At 43.9% G+C, this 15,165-nt stretch overlaps 7 non-coding genes across 7 annotated transcripts; all 7 read right to left on the reverse strand.

Moving 5' to 3' along the window:
- Nucleotides 1–1,661: 1,661 nt before the first annotated feature.
- TRNAG-UCC (transfer RNA glycine (anticodon UCC)) lies at nucleotides 1,662–1,733 on the reverse strand. The gene has a single exon. It is a non-coding gene; the product is annotated as a tRNA-Gly (tRNA).
- A 1,505-nt stretch (nucleotides 1,734–3,238) lies between these two features.
- On the reverse strand, nucleotides 3,239–3,310 carry TRNAG-CCC (transfer RNA glycine (anticodon CCC)). The gene has a single exon. It is a non-coding gene; the product is annotated as a tRNA-Gly (tRNA).
- Nucleotides 3,311–4,840: 1,530 nt separating this feature from the next.
- TRNAG-UCC (transfer RNA glycine (anticodon UCC)) lies at nucleotides 4,841–4,912 on the reverse strand. The gene has a single exon. It is a non-coding gene; the product is annotated as a tRNA-Gly (tRNA).
- Nucleotides 4,913–6,434: 1,522 nt separating this feature from the next.
- On the reverse strand, nucleotides 6,435–6,506 carry TRNAG-UCC (transfer RNA glycine (anticodon UCC)). Its single transcript has one exon. It is a non-coding gene; the product is annotated as a tRNA-Gly (tRNA).
- Nucleotides 6,507–8,041: 1,535 nt separating this feature from the next.
- On the reverse strand, nucleotides 8,042–8,113 carry TRNAG-UCC (transfer RNA glycine (anticodon UCC)). Its single transcript has one exon. It is a non-coding gene; the product is annotated as a tRNA-Gly (tRNA).
- Nucleotides 8,114–9,635: 1,522 nt separating this feature from the next.
- On the reverse strand, nucleotides 9,636–9,707 carry TRNAG-CCC (transfer RNA glycine (anticodon CCC)). The gene has a single exon. It is a non-coding gene; the product is annotated as a tRNA-Gly (tRNA).
- Nucleotides 9,708–13,866: 4,159 nt separating this feature from the next.
- Nucleotides 13,867–13,938, reverse strand: TRNAG-UCC (transfer RNA glycine (anticodon UCC)). The gene has a single exon. It is a non-coding gene; the product is annotated as a tRNA-Gly (tRNA).
- Nucleotides 13,939–15,165: the final 1,227 nt, after the last annotated feature.

Here is a 15,165-nt window from a genome sequence, read left to right on the forward strand (position 1 = left end):
CATTTCGTGACATGTTGCATTACAATATATCCTGCTTGCAGAATATATAAGTATTTTCAGCGCGTTGGCCGGGAATCGAACCCGGGTCAACTGCTTGGGAAGCATCTATGCTCACCACTATACCACCAACGCCCTCTGATGTGTTAGCTCTCGGTTCTAAATATTACGTTGCAGAAATCAATGACTATCTTGCACCAGCTTCAATGGTGCATTTGGTTTAGATACCAACATGAGAAGCAGTAGAACGTTTTTTGCAGAGGGTAAGGAACTGGGGATTGAAACCAAGGACAAAGTTGTGCAGAAGAGAAGAAATGAAAAGCAACAGTACAAATAGTAGAAATGAGCATATATAGGCAGCATGGGAAGCAAAGCAGGGAAGAGAAAGAGAACATTCCATGAAATGCCCAGGAGATAGATAAGAGCAGAACAAAAAGGGAAGAATGAAATTCAAAGCATGCCCAGAAAGTTGTGTGAAGCTCCCACCAGTCATTTATGGTTATAATTGTGTGTCTTTACTTTCAAAGTACAGGGTTGTACCTTTCACGATCACTCTTGTATTACACAGACACGAATAGTTGAGAAGTCTTTTCTCACATAGCTGGTACAAGCTTGCACTTTTCCTTTCTGGCTATGTGGAAATGACAGCTTGGTCCTTGGAAGGAAAATCAAGCAAAATTAGCAGAGGATGGTTTCGATCCATCGACCTCTGGGTTATGGGCCCAGCACGCTTCCGCTGCGCCACTCTGCTCCTTTGTGAAAGTGTTCTGTTTATGCAGATGAGGAGGCATTCAGAGAAGTGACGTGGGATTGGTCGGGCTCTCACCTCATTTGCCTAAGTATATCGCAAGGCATGCTGGGTGCAGAAAATCTTTATCTTCCCCTCTCACAATCAGTCACAACTGAAAGTCCAGACCCTCTTATTCACTAGCCGTTTCAGGCCTTTAACAAGACAACAGCTCTCCGACGCTCTCTGTCTCTCTCTCTCTCTGTGATCCTAGTGCTTGCATGCTCAGTATTTGGCTTTACCTGGGAGCCAGAGATCTACCCGGTGAGGGCTTGCCGGTATAAGGCTTTAGAGCGTTTGGGAGCGTTCGGTACATGAGAGGACGTTGGACTGGAAGCTATGCAAATTTGAAGCATCCAAACTTCCTGCTGCAGTCGGAGGCTCTTTCCATGGACATCTGCCTTTTGGATTCCTCTAAACTTGCCCTCTGATGAAACATTTTGTGAGCTGCAGTTACCTCCGACGGCTACAAGGTGGTGCTACATTCAGGTGAGGGCACAAGTATGCACAAAATGTTGGGGACTTTTGCCAGATTTATTGCTGGATCTTGCATATTTTTTTCAGAGGCTAAATATTGCCTAGGAAATGCTTTTTAACATAGAGATGCTGGAGTTAAAATGTCTGGTTGGGCCTCAGCCCTTTCATTGTCTGCCCACTGTAACATATTTTTTTACCAGTACATGTGAGTGGTGACTCTGCTTTATGAAACTTATCATATATTAGGACAATGAATATAGCAGAAGGGGCGATCGAAATGCTTGCCTACATATTTGTTTATTTTTTATATAATGGCTGATTAACCTCTTAATTATATTACCATTTTGTGAAATGTTGCTTTAAAATATATCCTGCTTGCAGAATATATAAGTATTTGTACTGCGTTGGCCGGGAATCGAACCCGGGTCAACTGCTTGGAAGGCAGCTATGCTCACCACTATACCACCAACGCCCTCTGATCTTTGCGCTCTCGGTTCTAAACATTAGGACCCTGAGTTCAATGACTATCATGCACCAGCTTCAATGGTGCATTTGGTTTAGATACCAACATGAAAAGCAATAGAAAGTTTTTGTAGAGGGTAAGGAACTGGGATTGAAACCAAGGACAAAGCTGTGCAGAAGAGAAGAATGGAAAGCAGCAATACAAATAATAGATATGAACACATAGAGGCAGCATGGGAAGCAAAGCAGGGAAGAGAAATAGAGAACATTCCATGAAATGCCCAGGAGATAGATAAGAGCAGAACAAAAAAGGGAAGAATGAAATTCAAAGCCTCCACATAAAAGTGTTTGAAGGTCCCACCAGTCATTCATGCTTATTATTGTGTGCCTTTACTTTCAAAGTACAGTGTGGAGCCTTTGACGATCCCTCTCTTGTATTTCAGCAGACACAGATAGTTGAGAAGTCTTTTCTCACATAGCTGGCACAAGCTTGCGCTTTTCCTTGCTGGTAGCGTGGAAATGACAGCTTGGTCCTTGGAAGTAAAATCAAGCAAAATTAGCAGAGGATGGTTTCGATCCATCGACCTCTGGGTTATGGGCCCAGCACGCTTCCGCTGCGCCACTCTGCTCCGTTGTGAAAGTGTTCTTTTTATGCAGATAAGGAGCATTAGGCAGAGTAGCATGGGATTGGTCTGGCTCTCACCTCATTTGCATAAGTATATCCCAAGGCATGCTGGGTGCAGAAAAACTTCATCTTCCCCTCTCACAATCAGTCATAACTGAAAGTCAGACACTCTTAGGCACTAGCCGTTTCAGGCCTTTATCAAGACAGTAGCTCTTGAACCATCTCTCTCTCGCTCTGTGATCCTAGCACTAGCATGCTCAGGATTTGGCTTTACCTTGGAGCCAGAGATATACCCGGTGAGGGCTTGCCCGGTGTGAGGCTTTTGAGCGTTTGGGAGCGTTGTGGACGTTGGACAGGAAACTATGCGAATATGAAGCCTCCAACATTCCTGCTTCAGTGAGTGGTTCTTTCCATGGACATCTGACTCTTGGATTCCTCTCAACTTGCCTTCTGATAAAACATTTTGTGAGCAGCAGTTTCCTTCGACAGCTACAAGGTGGCGCTACATTCAGGTGAGAGCACAAGTATGCACAAAATGTTAGGGACTTTTGCCAGATTTATCGGTGGATCTTGCATATTTTTTTCAGAGGCTAGATATTGCCTAGAAATGCTTTTTAACATAGAGATGCTGGAGTTACAATGTCTGGTCGGGCCTCAGCCCTTCCATTGTTTGCCCACTGTAACAAATTTATTACCAGCACATGTGTGTTGTGACTCTGCTTTATGAAACTTATCATATATTAGGACAATGTATGTAGCAGAAGGTGCGATTGAGATGTTTGCCCACGTATTTGTTTATATATGGCTGATTAATCTGTTCGTGAAATTTCCATTTTGTGACATGTTGCATTACAATATATCCTGCTTGCAGAATATATAAGTATTTTCAGTGCGTTGGCCGGGAATCGAACCCGGGTCAACTGCTTGGGAAGCAGCTATGCTCACCACTATACCACCAACGCCCTCTGATGTGTTAGCTCTCGGTTCTAAATATTACGTTGCAGAAATCAATGACTATCTTGCACCAGCTTCAATGGTGCATTTGGTTTAGATACCAACATGAGAAGCAGTAGAACGTTTTTTGCAGAGGGTAAGGAACTGGGGATTGAAACCAAGGACAAAGTTGTGCAGAAGAGAAGAAATGAAAAGCAACAGTACAAATAGTAGAAATGAGCATATATAGGCAGCATGGGAAGCAAAGCAGGGAAGAGAAAGAGAACATTCCATGAAATGCCCAGGAGATAGATAAGAGCAGAACAAAAAGGGAAGAATGAAATTCAAAGCATGCCCAGAAAGTTGTGTGAAGCTCCCACCAGTCATTTATGGTTATAATTGTGTGTCTTTACTTTCAAAGTACAGGGTTGTACCTTTCACGATCACTCTTGTATTACACAGACACGAATAGTTGAGAAGTCTTTTCTCACATAGCTGGCACAAGCTTGCACTTTTCCTTTCTGGCTATGTGGAAATGACAGCTTGGTCCTTGGAAGGAAAATCAAGCAAAATTAGCAGAGGATGGTTTCGATCCATCGACCTCTGGGTTATGGGCCCAGCACGCTTCCGCTGCGCCACTCTGCTCCTTTGTGAAAGTGTTCTCTTTATGCAGATGAGGAGGCATTCAGAGAAGTGACGTGGGATTGGTCGGGCTCTCACCTCATTTGCCTAAGTATATCGCAAGGCATGCTGGGTGCAGAAAATCTTTATCTTCCCCTCTCACAATCAGTCACAACTGAAAGTCCAGACCCTCTTAGGCACTAGCCGTTTCAGGCCTTTAACAAGACAACAGCTCTCCGACGCTCTCTGTCTCTCTCTCTCTCTGTGATCCTAGTGCTTGCATGCTCAGTATTTGGCTTTACCTGGGAGCCAGAGATCTACCCGGTGAGGGCTTGCCGGGTATAAGGCTTTAGAGCGTTTGGGAGCATTCGGTACATGAGAGGACGTTGGACTGGAAGCTATGCAAATTTGAAGCATCCAAACTTCCTGCTGCAGTCGGAGGCTCTTTCCATGGACATCTGCCTTTTGGATTCCTCTAAACTTGCCCTCTGATGAAACATTTTGTGAGCTGCAGTTACCTCCGACGGCTACAAGGTGGTGCTACATTCAGGTGAGGGCACAAGTATGCACAAAATGTTGGGGACTTTTGCCAGATTTATTGCTGGATCTTGCATATTTTTTTCAGAGGCTAAATATTGCCTAGGAAATGCTTTTTAACATAGAGATGCTGGAGTTAAAATGTCTGGTCGGGCCTCAGCCCTTTCATTGTCTGCCCACTGTAACATATTTTTTTACCAGTACATGTGAGTGGTGACTCTGCTTTATGAAACTTATCATATATTAGGACAATGAATATAGCAGAAGGGGCGATCGAAATGCTTGCCTACATATTTGTTTATTTTTTATATAATGGCTGATTAACCTCTTAATTATATTACCATTTAGTGAAATGTTGCTTTAAAATATATCCTGCTTGCAGAATATATAAGTATTTGTACTGCGTTGGCCGGGAATCGAACCCGGGTCAACTGCTTGGAAGGCAGCTATGCTCACCACTATACCACCAACGCCCTCTGATCTTTGCGCTCTCGGTTCTAAACATTAGGACCCTGAGTTCAATGACTATCATGCACCAGCTTCAATGGTGCATTTGGTTTAGATACCAACATGAACAGCAATAGAAAGTTTTTGTAGAGGGTAAGGAACTGGGATTGAAACCAAGGACAAAGCTGTGCAGAAGAGAAGAATGGAAAGCAGCAATACAAATAATAGATATGAACACATAGAGGCAGCATGGGAAGCAAAGCAGGGAAGAGAAATAGAGAACATTCCATGAAATGCCCAGGAGATAGATAAGAGCAGAACAAAAAAGGGAAGAATGAAATTCAAAGCCTCCACATAAAAGTGTTTGAAGGTCCCACCAGTCATTCATGCTTATTATTGTGTGCCTTTACTTTCAAAGTACAGTGTGGAGCTTTTGACGATCCCTCTCTTGTATTTCAGCAGACACAGATAGTTGAGAAGTCTTTTCTCACATAGCTGGCACAAGCTTGCGCTTTTCCTTGCTGGTAGCGTGGAAATGACAGCTTGGTCCTTGGAAGTAAAATCAAGCAAAATTAGCAGAGGATGGTTTCGATCCATCGACCTCTGGGTTATGGGCCCAGCACGCTTCCGCTGCGCCACTCTGCTCCGTTGTGAAAGTGTTCTTTTTATGCAGATAAGGAGCATTAGGCAGAGTAGCATGGGATTGGTCTGGCTCTCACCTCATTTGCATAAGTATATCCCAAGGCATGCTGGGTGCAGAAAAACTTCATCTTCCCCTCTCACAATCAGTCATAACTGAAAGTCAGACACTCTTAGGCACTAGCCGTTTCAGGCCTTTATCAAGACAGTAGCTCTTGAACCATCTCTCTCTCGCTCTGTGATCCTAGCACTAGCATGCTCAGGATTTGGCTTTACCTTGGAGCCAGAGATATACCCGGTGAGGGCTTGCCCGGTGTGAGGCTTTTGAGCGTTTGGGAGCGTTCGGGACGTGAGTGGACGTTGGACAGGAAACTATGCGAATATGAAGCCTCCAACATTCCTGCTTCAGTGAGTGGTTCTTTCCATGGACATCTGACTCTTGGATTCCTCTCAACTTGCCTTCTGATAAAACATTTTGTGAGCAGCAGTTTCCTTCGACAGCTACAAGGTGGCGCTACATTCAGGTGAGAGCACAAGTATGCACAAAATGTTAGGGACTTTTGCCAGATTTATCGGTGGATCTTGCATATTTTTTCAGAGGCTAGATATTGCCTAGAAATGCTTTTTAACATAGAGATGCTGGAGTTACAATGTCTGGTCGGGCCTCAGCCCTTCCATTGTTTGCCCACTGTAACAAATTTATTACCAGCACATGTGTGTTGTGACTCTGCTTTATGAAACTTATCATATATTAGGACAATGTATGTAGCAGAAGGTGCGATTGAGATGTTTGCCCACGTATTTGTTTATTTTTTTATATATGGCTGATTAATCTGTTCGTGAAATTTCCATTTTGTGACATGTTGCATTACAATATATCCTGCTTGCAGAATATATAAGTATTTTCAGTGCGTTGGCCGGGAATCGAACCCGGGTCAACTGCTTGGAAAGCAGCTATGCTCACCACTATACCACCAACGCCCTCTGATGTGTTAGCTCTCGGTTCTAAATATTACGTTGCAGAAATCAATGACTATCTTGCACCAGCTTCAATGGTGCATTTGGTTTAGATACCAACATGAGAAGCAGTAGAACGTTTTTTGCAGAGGGTAAGGAACTGGGGATTGAAACCAAGGACAAAGTTGTGCAGAAGAGAAGAAATGAAAAGCAACAGTACAAATAGTAGAAATGAGCATATATAGGCAGCATGGGAAGCAAAGCAGGGAAGAGAAAGAGAACATTCCATGAAATGCCCAGGAGATAGATAAGAGCAGAACAAAAAGGGAAGAATGAAATTCAAAGCATGCCCAGAAAGTTGTGTGAAGCTCCCACCAGTCAGTCATTTATGGTTATAATTGTGTGTCTTTACTTTCAAAGTACAGGGTTGTACCTTTCACGATCACTCTTGTATTACACAGACACGAATAGTTGAGAAGTCTTTTCTCACATAGCTGGCACAAGCTTGCACTTTTCCTTTCTGGCTATGTGGAAATGACAGCTTGGTCCTTGGAAGGAAAATCAAGCAAAATTAGCAGAGGATGGTTTCGATCCATCGACCTCTGGGTTATGGGCCCAGCACGCTTCCGCTGCGCCACTCTGCTCCTTTGTGAAAGTGTTCTCTTTATGCAGATGAGGAGGCATTCAGAGAAGTGACGTGGGATTGGTCGGGCTCTCACCTCATTTGCCTAAGTATATCGCAAGGCATGCTGGGTGCAGAAAATCTTTATCTTCCCCTCTCACAATCAGTCACAACTGAAAGTCCAGACCCTCTTAGGCACTAGCCGTTTCAGGCCTTTAACAAGACAACAGCTCTCCGACGCTCTCTGTCTCTCTCTCTCTCTCTGTGATCCTAGTGCTTGCATGCTCAGTATTTGGCTTTACCTGGGAGCCAGAGATCTACCCGGTGAGGGCTTGCCGGGTATAAGGCTTTAGAGCGTTTGGGAGCATTCGGTACATGAGAGGACGTTGGACTGGAAGCTATGCAAATTTGAAGCATCCAAACTTCCTGCTGCAGTCGGAGGCTCTTTCCATGGACATCTGCCTTTTGGATTCCTTTAAACTTGCCCTCTGATGAAACATTTTGTGAGCTGCAGTTACCTCCGACGGCTACAAGGTGGTGCTACATTCAGGTGAGGGCACAAGTATGCACAAAATGTTGGGGACTTTTGCCAGATTTATTGCTGGATCTTGCATACTTTTTTCAGAGGCTAAATATTGCCTAGGAAATGCTTTTTAACATAGAGATGCTGGAGTTAAAATGTCTGGTCAGGCCTCAGCCCTTTCATTGTCTGCCACTGTAACATATTTTTTTACCAGTACATGTGAGTGGTGACTCTGCTTTATGAAACTTATCATATATTAGGACAATGAATATAGCAGAAGGGGCGATCGAAATGCTTGCCTACATATTTGTTTATTTTTTATATAATGGCTGATTAACCTCTTAATTATATTACCATTTTGTGAAATGTTGCTTTAAAATATATCCTGCTTGCAGAATATATAAGTATTTGTACTGCGTTGGCCGGGAATCGAACCCGGGTCAACTGCTTGGAAGGCAGCTATGCTCACCACTATACCACCAACGCCCTCTGATCTTTGCGCTCTCGGTTCTAAACATTAGGACCCTGAGTTCAATGACTATCATGCACCAGCTTCAATGGTGCATTTGGTTTAGATACCAACATGAAAAGCAATAGAAAGTTTTTGTAGAGGGTAAGGAACTGGGATTGAAACCAAGGACAAAGCTGTGCAGAAGAGAAGAATGGAAAGCAGCAATACAAATAATAGATATGAACACATAGAGGCAGCATGGGAAGCAAAGCAGGGAAGAGAAATAGAGAACATTCCATGAAATGCCCAGGAGATAGATAAGAGCAGAACAAAAAAGGGAAGAATGAAATTCAAAGCCTCCACATAAAAGTGTTTGAAGGTCCCACCAGTCATTCATGCTTATTATTGTGTGCCTTTACTTTCAAAGTACAGTGTGGAGCTTTTGACGATCCCTCTCTTGTATTTCAGCAGACACAGATAGTTGAGAAGTCTTTTCTCACATAGCTGACACAAGCTTGCGCTTTTCCTTGCTGGTAGCGTGGAAATGACAGCTTGGTCCTTGGAAGTAAAATCAAGCAAAATTAGCAGAGGATGGTTTCGATCCATCGACCTCTGGGTTATGGGCCCAGCACGCTTCCGCTGCGCCACTTTGCTCTGTTGTGAAAGTGTTCTTTTTATGCAGATAAGGAGCATTAGGCAGAGTAGCATGGGATTGGTCTGGCTCTCACCTCATTTGCATAAGTATATCCCAAGGCATGCTGGGTGCTGAAAAACTTCATCTTCCCCTCTCACAATCAGTCATAACTGAAAGTCAGACACTCTTAGGCACTAGCCGTTTCAGGCCTTTATCAAGACAGTAGCTCTTGAACCATCTCTCTCTCGCTCTGTGATCCTAGCACTAGCATGCTCAGGATTTGGCTTTACCTTGGAGCCAGAGATATACCCGGTGAGGGCTTGCCCGGTGTGAGGATTTTGAGCGTTTGGGAGCATTCGGGACGTGAGTGGACGTTGGACAGGAAACTATGCGAATATGAAGCCTCCAACATTCCTGCTTCAGTGAGTGGTTCTTTCCATGGACATCTGACTCTTGGATTCCTCTCAACTTGCCTTCTGATAAAACATTTCGTGAGCAGCAGTTTCCTTCGACAGCTACAAGGTGGCGCTACATTCAGGTGAGAGCACAAGTATGCACAAAATGTTAGGGACTTTTGCCAGATTTATCGGTGGATCTTGCATATTTTTTCAGAGGCTAGATATTGCCTAGAAATGCTTTTTAACATAGAGATGCTGGAGTTACAATGTCTGGTCGGGCCTCAGCCCTTCCATTGTTTGCCCACTGTAACAAATTTATTACCAGCACATGTGTGTTGTGACTCTGCTTTATGAAACTTATCATATATTAGGACAATGTATGTAGCAGAAGGTGCGATTGAGATGTTTGCCCACGTATTTGTTTATTTTTTTATATATGGCTGATTAATCTGTTCGTGAAATTTCCATTTTGTGACATGTTGCATTACAATATATCCTGCTTGCAGAATATATAAGTATTTTCAGTGCGTTGGCCGGGAATCGAACCCGGGTCAACTGCTTGGGAAGCAGCTATGCTCACCACTATACCACCAACGCCCTCTGATGTGTTAGCTCTCGGTTCTAAATATTACGTTGCAGAAATCAATGACTATCTTGCACCAGCTTCAATGGTGCATTTGGTTTAGATACCAACATGAGAAGCAGTAGAACGTTTTTTGCAGAGGGTAAGGAACTGGGGATTGAAACCAAGGACAAAGTTGTGCAGAAGAGAAGAAATGAAAAGCAACAGTACAAATAGTAGAAATGAGCATATATAGGCAGCATGGGAAGCAAAGCAGGGAAGAGAAAGAGAACATTCCATGAAATGCCCAGGAGATAGATAAGAGCAGAACAAAAAGGGAAGAATGAAATTCAAAGCATGCCCAGAAAGTTGTGTGAAGCTCCCACCAGTCAGTCATTTATGGTTATAATTGTGTGTCTTTACTTTCAAAGTACAGGGTTGTACCTTTCACGATCACTCTTGTATTACACAGACACGAATAGTTGAGAAGTCTTTTCTCACATAGCTGGCACAAGCTTGCACTTTTCCTTTCTGGCTATGTGGAAATGACAGCTTGGTCCTTGGAAGGAAAATCAAGCAAAATTAGCAGAGGATGGTTTCGATCCATCGACCTCTGGGTTATGGGCCCAGCACGCTTCCGCTGCGCCACTCTGCTCCTTTGTGAAAGTGTTCTCTTTATGCAGATGAGGAGGCATTCAGAGAAGTGACGTGGGATTGGTCGGGCTCTCACCTCATTTGCCTAAGTATATCGCAAGGCATGCTGGGTGCAGAAAATCTTTATCTTCCCCTCTCACAATCAGTCACAACTGAAAGTCCAGACCCTCTTAGGCACTAGCAGTTTCAGGCCTTTAACAAGACAACAGCTCTCCGACGCTCTCTGCCTCTCTCTCTCTCTGTGATCCTAGTGCTTGCATGCTCAGTATTTGGCTTTACCTGGGAGCCAGAGATCTACCCGGTGAGGGCTTGCCGGGTATAAGGCTTTAGAGCGTTTGGGAGCATTCGGTACATGAGAGGACGTTGGACTGGAAGCTATGCAAATTTGAAGCATCCAAACTTCCTGCTGCAGTCGGAGGCTCTTTCCATGGACATCTGCCTTTTGGATTCCTCTAAACTTGCCCTCTGATGAAACATTTTGTGAGCTGCAGTTACCTCCGACGGCTACAAGGTGGTGCTACATTCAGGTGAGGGCACAAGTATGCACAAAATGTTGGGGACTTTTGCCAGATTTATTGCTGGATCTTGCATATTTTTTTCAGAGGCTAAATATTGCCTAGGAAATGCTTTTTAACATAGAGATGCTGGAGTTAAAATGTCTGGTCGAACATTCCATGAAATGCCCAGGAGATAGATAAGAGCAGAACAAAAAAGGGAAGAATGAAATTCAAAGCCTCCACATAAAAGTGTTTGAAGGTCCCACCAGTCATTCATGCTTATTATTGTGTGCCTTTACTTTCAAAGTACAGTGTGGAGCTTTTGACGATCCCTCTCTTGTATTTCAGCAGACACAGATAGTTGAGAAGTCTTTTCTCACATAGCTGACACAAGCTTGCGCTTTTCCTTGCTGGTAGCGTGGAAATGACAGCTTGGTCCTTGGAAGTAAAATCAAGCAAAATTAGCAGAGGATGGTTTCGATCCATCGACCTCTGGGTTATGGGCCCAGCACGCTTCCGCTGCGCCACTTTGCTCTGTTGTGAAAGTGTTCTTTTTATGCAGATAAGGAGCATTAGGCAGAGTAGCATGGGATTGGTCTGGCTCTCACCTCATTTGCATAAGTATATCCCAAGGCATGCTGGGTGCTGAAAAACTTCATCTTCCCCTCTCACAATCAGTCATAACTGAAAGTCAGACACTCTTAGGCACTAGCCGTTTCAGGCCTTTATCAAGACAGTAGCTCTTGAACCATCTCTCTCTCGCTCTGTGATCCTAGCACTAGCATGCTCAGGATTTGGCTTTACCTTGGAGCCAGAGATATACCCGGTGAGGGCTTGCCCGGTGTGAGGATTTTGAGCGTTTGGGAGCATTCGGGACGTGAGTGGACGTTGGACAGGAAACTATGCGAATATGAAGCCTCCAACATTCCTGCTTCAGTGAGTGGTTCTTTCCATGGACATCTGACTCTTGGATTCCTCTCAACTTGCCTTCTGATAAAACATTTTGTGAGCAGCAGTTTCCTTCGACAGCTACAAGGTGGCGCTACATTCAGGTGAGAGCACAAGTATGCACAAAATGTTAGGGACTTTTGCCAGATTTATCGGTGGATCTTGCATATTTTTTCAGAGGCTAGATATTGCCTAGAAATGCTTTTTAACATAGAGATGCTGGAGTTACAATGTCTGGTCGGGCCTCAGCCCTTCCATTGTTTGCCCACTGTAACAAATTTATTACCAGCACATGTGTGTTGTGACTCTGCTTTATGAAACTTATCATATATTAGGACAATGTATGTAGCAGAAGGTGCGATTGAGATGTTTGCCCACGTATTTGTTTATTTTTTTATATATGGCTGATTAATCTGTTCGTGAAATTTCCATTTTGTGACATGTTGCATTACAATATATCCTGCTTGCAGAATATATAAGTATTTTCAGTGCGTTGGCTGGGAATCGAACCCGGGTCAACTGCTTGGGAAGCAGCTATGCTCACCACTATACCACCAACGCCCTCTGATGTGTTAGCTCTCGGTTCTAAATATTACGTTGCAGAAATCAATGACTATCTTGCACCAGCTTCAATGGTGCATTTGGTTTAGATACCAACATGAGAAGCAGTAGAACATTTTTTGCAGAGGGTAAGGAACTGGGGATTGAAACCAAGGACAAAGTTGTGCAGAAGAGAAGAAATGAAAAGCAACAGTACAAATAGTAGAAATGAGCATATATAGGCAGCATGGGAAGCAAAGCAGGGAAGAGAAAGAGAACATTCCATGAAATGCCCAGGAGATAGATAAGAGCAGAACAAAAAGGGAAGAATGAAATTCAAAGCATGCCCAGAAAGTTGTGTGAAGCTCCCATCAGTCAGTCATTTATGGTTATAATTGTGTGTCTTTACTTTCAAAGTACAGGGTTGTACCTTTCACGATCACTCTTGTATTACACAGACACGAATAGTTGAGAAGTCTTTTCTCACATAGCTGGCACAAGCTTGCACTTTTCCTTTCTGGCTATGTGGAAATGACAGCTTGGTCCTTGGAAGGAAAATCAAGCAAAATTAGCAGAGGATGGTTTCGATCCATCGACCTCTGGGTTATGGGCCCAGCACGCTTCCGCTGCGCCACTCTGCTCCTTTGTGAAAGTGTTCTCTTTATGCAGATGAGGAGGCATTCAGAGAAGTGACGTGGGATTGGTCGGGCTCTCACCTCATTTGCCTAAGTATATCGCAAGGCATGCTGGGTGCAGAAAATCTTTATCTTCCCCTCTCACAATCAGTCACAACTGAAAGTCCAGACCCTCTTAGGCACTAGCCGTTTCAGGCCTTTAACAAGACAACAGCTCTCCGACGCTCTCTGTCTCTCTCTCTCTCTGTGATCCTAGTGCTTGCATGCTCAGTATTTGGCTTTACCTGGGAGCCAGAGATCTACCCGGTGAGGGCTTGCCGGGTATAAGGCTTTAGAGCATTTGGGAGCATTCGGTACATGAGAGGACGTTGGACTGGAAGCTATGCAAATTTGAAGCATCCAAACTTCCTGCTGCAGTCGGAGGCTCTTTCCATGGACATCTGCCTTTTGGATTCCTCTAAACTTGCCCTCTGATGAAACATTTTGTGAGCTGCAGTTACCTCCGACGGCTACAAGGTGGTGCTACATTCAGGTGAGGGCACAAGTATGCACAAAATGTTGGGGACTTTTGCCAGATTTATTGCTGGATCTTGCATATTTTTTTCAGAGGCTAAATATTGCCTAGGAAATGCTTTTTAACATAGAGATGCTGGAGTTAAAATGTCTGGTCGGGCCTCAGCCCTTTCATTGTCTGCCCACTGTAACATATTTTTTTACCAGTACATGTGAGTGGTGACTCTGCTTTATGAAACTTATCATATATTAGGACAATGAATATAGCAGAAGGGGCGATCGAAATGCTTGCCTACATATTTGTTTATTTTTTATATAATGGCTGATTAACCTCTTAATTATATTACCATTTTGTGAAATGTTGCTTTAAAATATATCCTGCTTGCAGAATATATAAGTATTTGTACTGCGTTGGCCGGGAATCGAACCCGGGTCAACTGCTTGGAAGGCAGCTATGCTCACCACTATACCACCAACGCCCTCTGATCTTTGCGCTCTCGGTTCTAAACATTAGGACCCTGAGTTCAATGACTATCATGCACCAGCTTCAATGGTGCATTTGGTTTAGATACCAACATGAACAGCAATAGAAAGTTTTTGTAGAGGGTAAGGAACTGGGATTGAAACCAAGGACAAAGCTGTGCAGAAGAGAAGAATGGAAAGCAGCAATACAAATAATAGATATGAACACATAGAGGCAGCATGGGAAGCAAAGCAGGGAAGAGAAATAGAGAACATTCCATGAAATGCCCAGGAGATAGATAAGAGCAGAACAAAAAAGGGAAGAATGAAATTCAAAGCCTCCACATAAAAGTGTTTGAAGGTCCCACCAGTCATTCATGCTTATTATTGTGTGCCTTTACTTTCAAAGTACAGTGTGGAGCTTTTGACGATCCCTCTCTTGTATTTCAGCAGACACAGATAGTTGAGAAGTCTTTTCTCACATAGCTGGCACAAGCTTGCGCTTTTCCTTGCTGGTAGCGTGGGAATGACAGCTTGGTCCTTGGAAGTAAAATCAAGCAAAATTAGCAGAGGATGGTTTCGATCCATCGACCTCTGGGTTATGGGCCCAGCACGCTTCCGCTGCGCCACTCTGCTCCGTTGTGAAAGTGTTCTTTTTATGCAGATAAGGAGCATTAGGCAGAGTAGCATGGGATTGGTCTGGCTCTCACCTCATTTGCATAAGTATATCCCAAGGCATACTGGGTGCAGAAAAACTTCATCTTCCCCTCTCACAATCAGTCATAACTGAAAGTCAGACACTCTTAGGCACTAGCCGTTTCAGGCCTTTATCAAGACAGTAGCTCTTGAACCATCTCTCTCTCGCTCTGTGATCCTAGCACTAGCATGCTCAGGATTTGGCTTTACCTTGGAGCCAGAGATATACCCGGTGAGGGCTTGCCCGGTGTGAGGCTTTTGAGCGTTTGGGAGCGTTCGGGACGTGAGTGGACGTTGGACAGGAAACTATGCGAATATGAAGCCTCCAACATTCCTGCTTCAGTGAGTGGTTCTTTCCATGGACATCTGACTCTTGGATTCCTCTCAACTTGCCTTCTGATAAAACATTTTGTGAGCAGCAGTTTCCTTCGACAGCTACAAGGTGGCGCTACATTCAGGTGAGAGCACAAGTATGCACAAAATGTTAGGGACTTTTGCCAGATTTATCGGTGGATCTTGCATATTTTTTCAGAGGCTAGATATTGCCT

Source organism: Lissotriton vulgaris, chromosome 9 (genome assembly GCF_964263255.1).
Source record: "Lissotriton vulgaris chromosome 9, aLisVul1.2, whole genome shotgun sequence".
Classification (NCBI taxonomy): Eukaryota; Metazoa; Chordata; class Amphibia; order Caudata; family Salamandridae; genus Lissotriton; species Lissotriton vulgaris.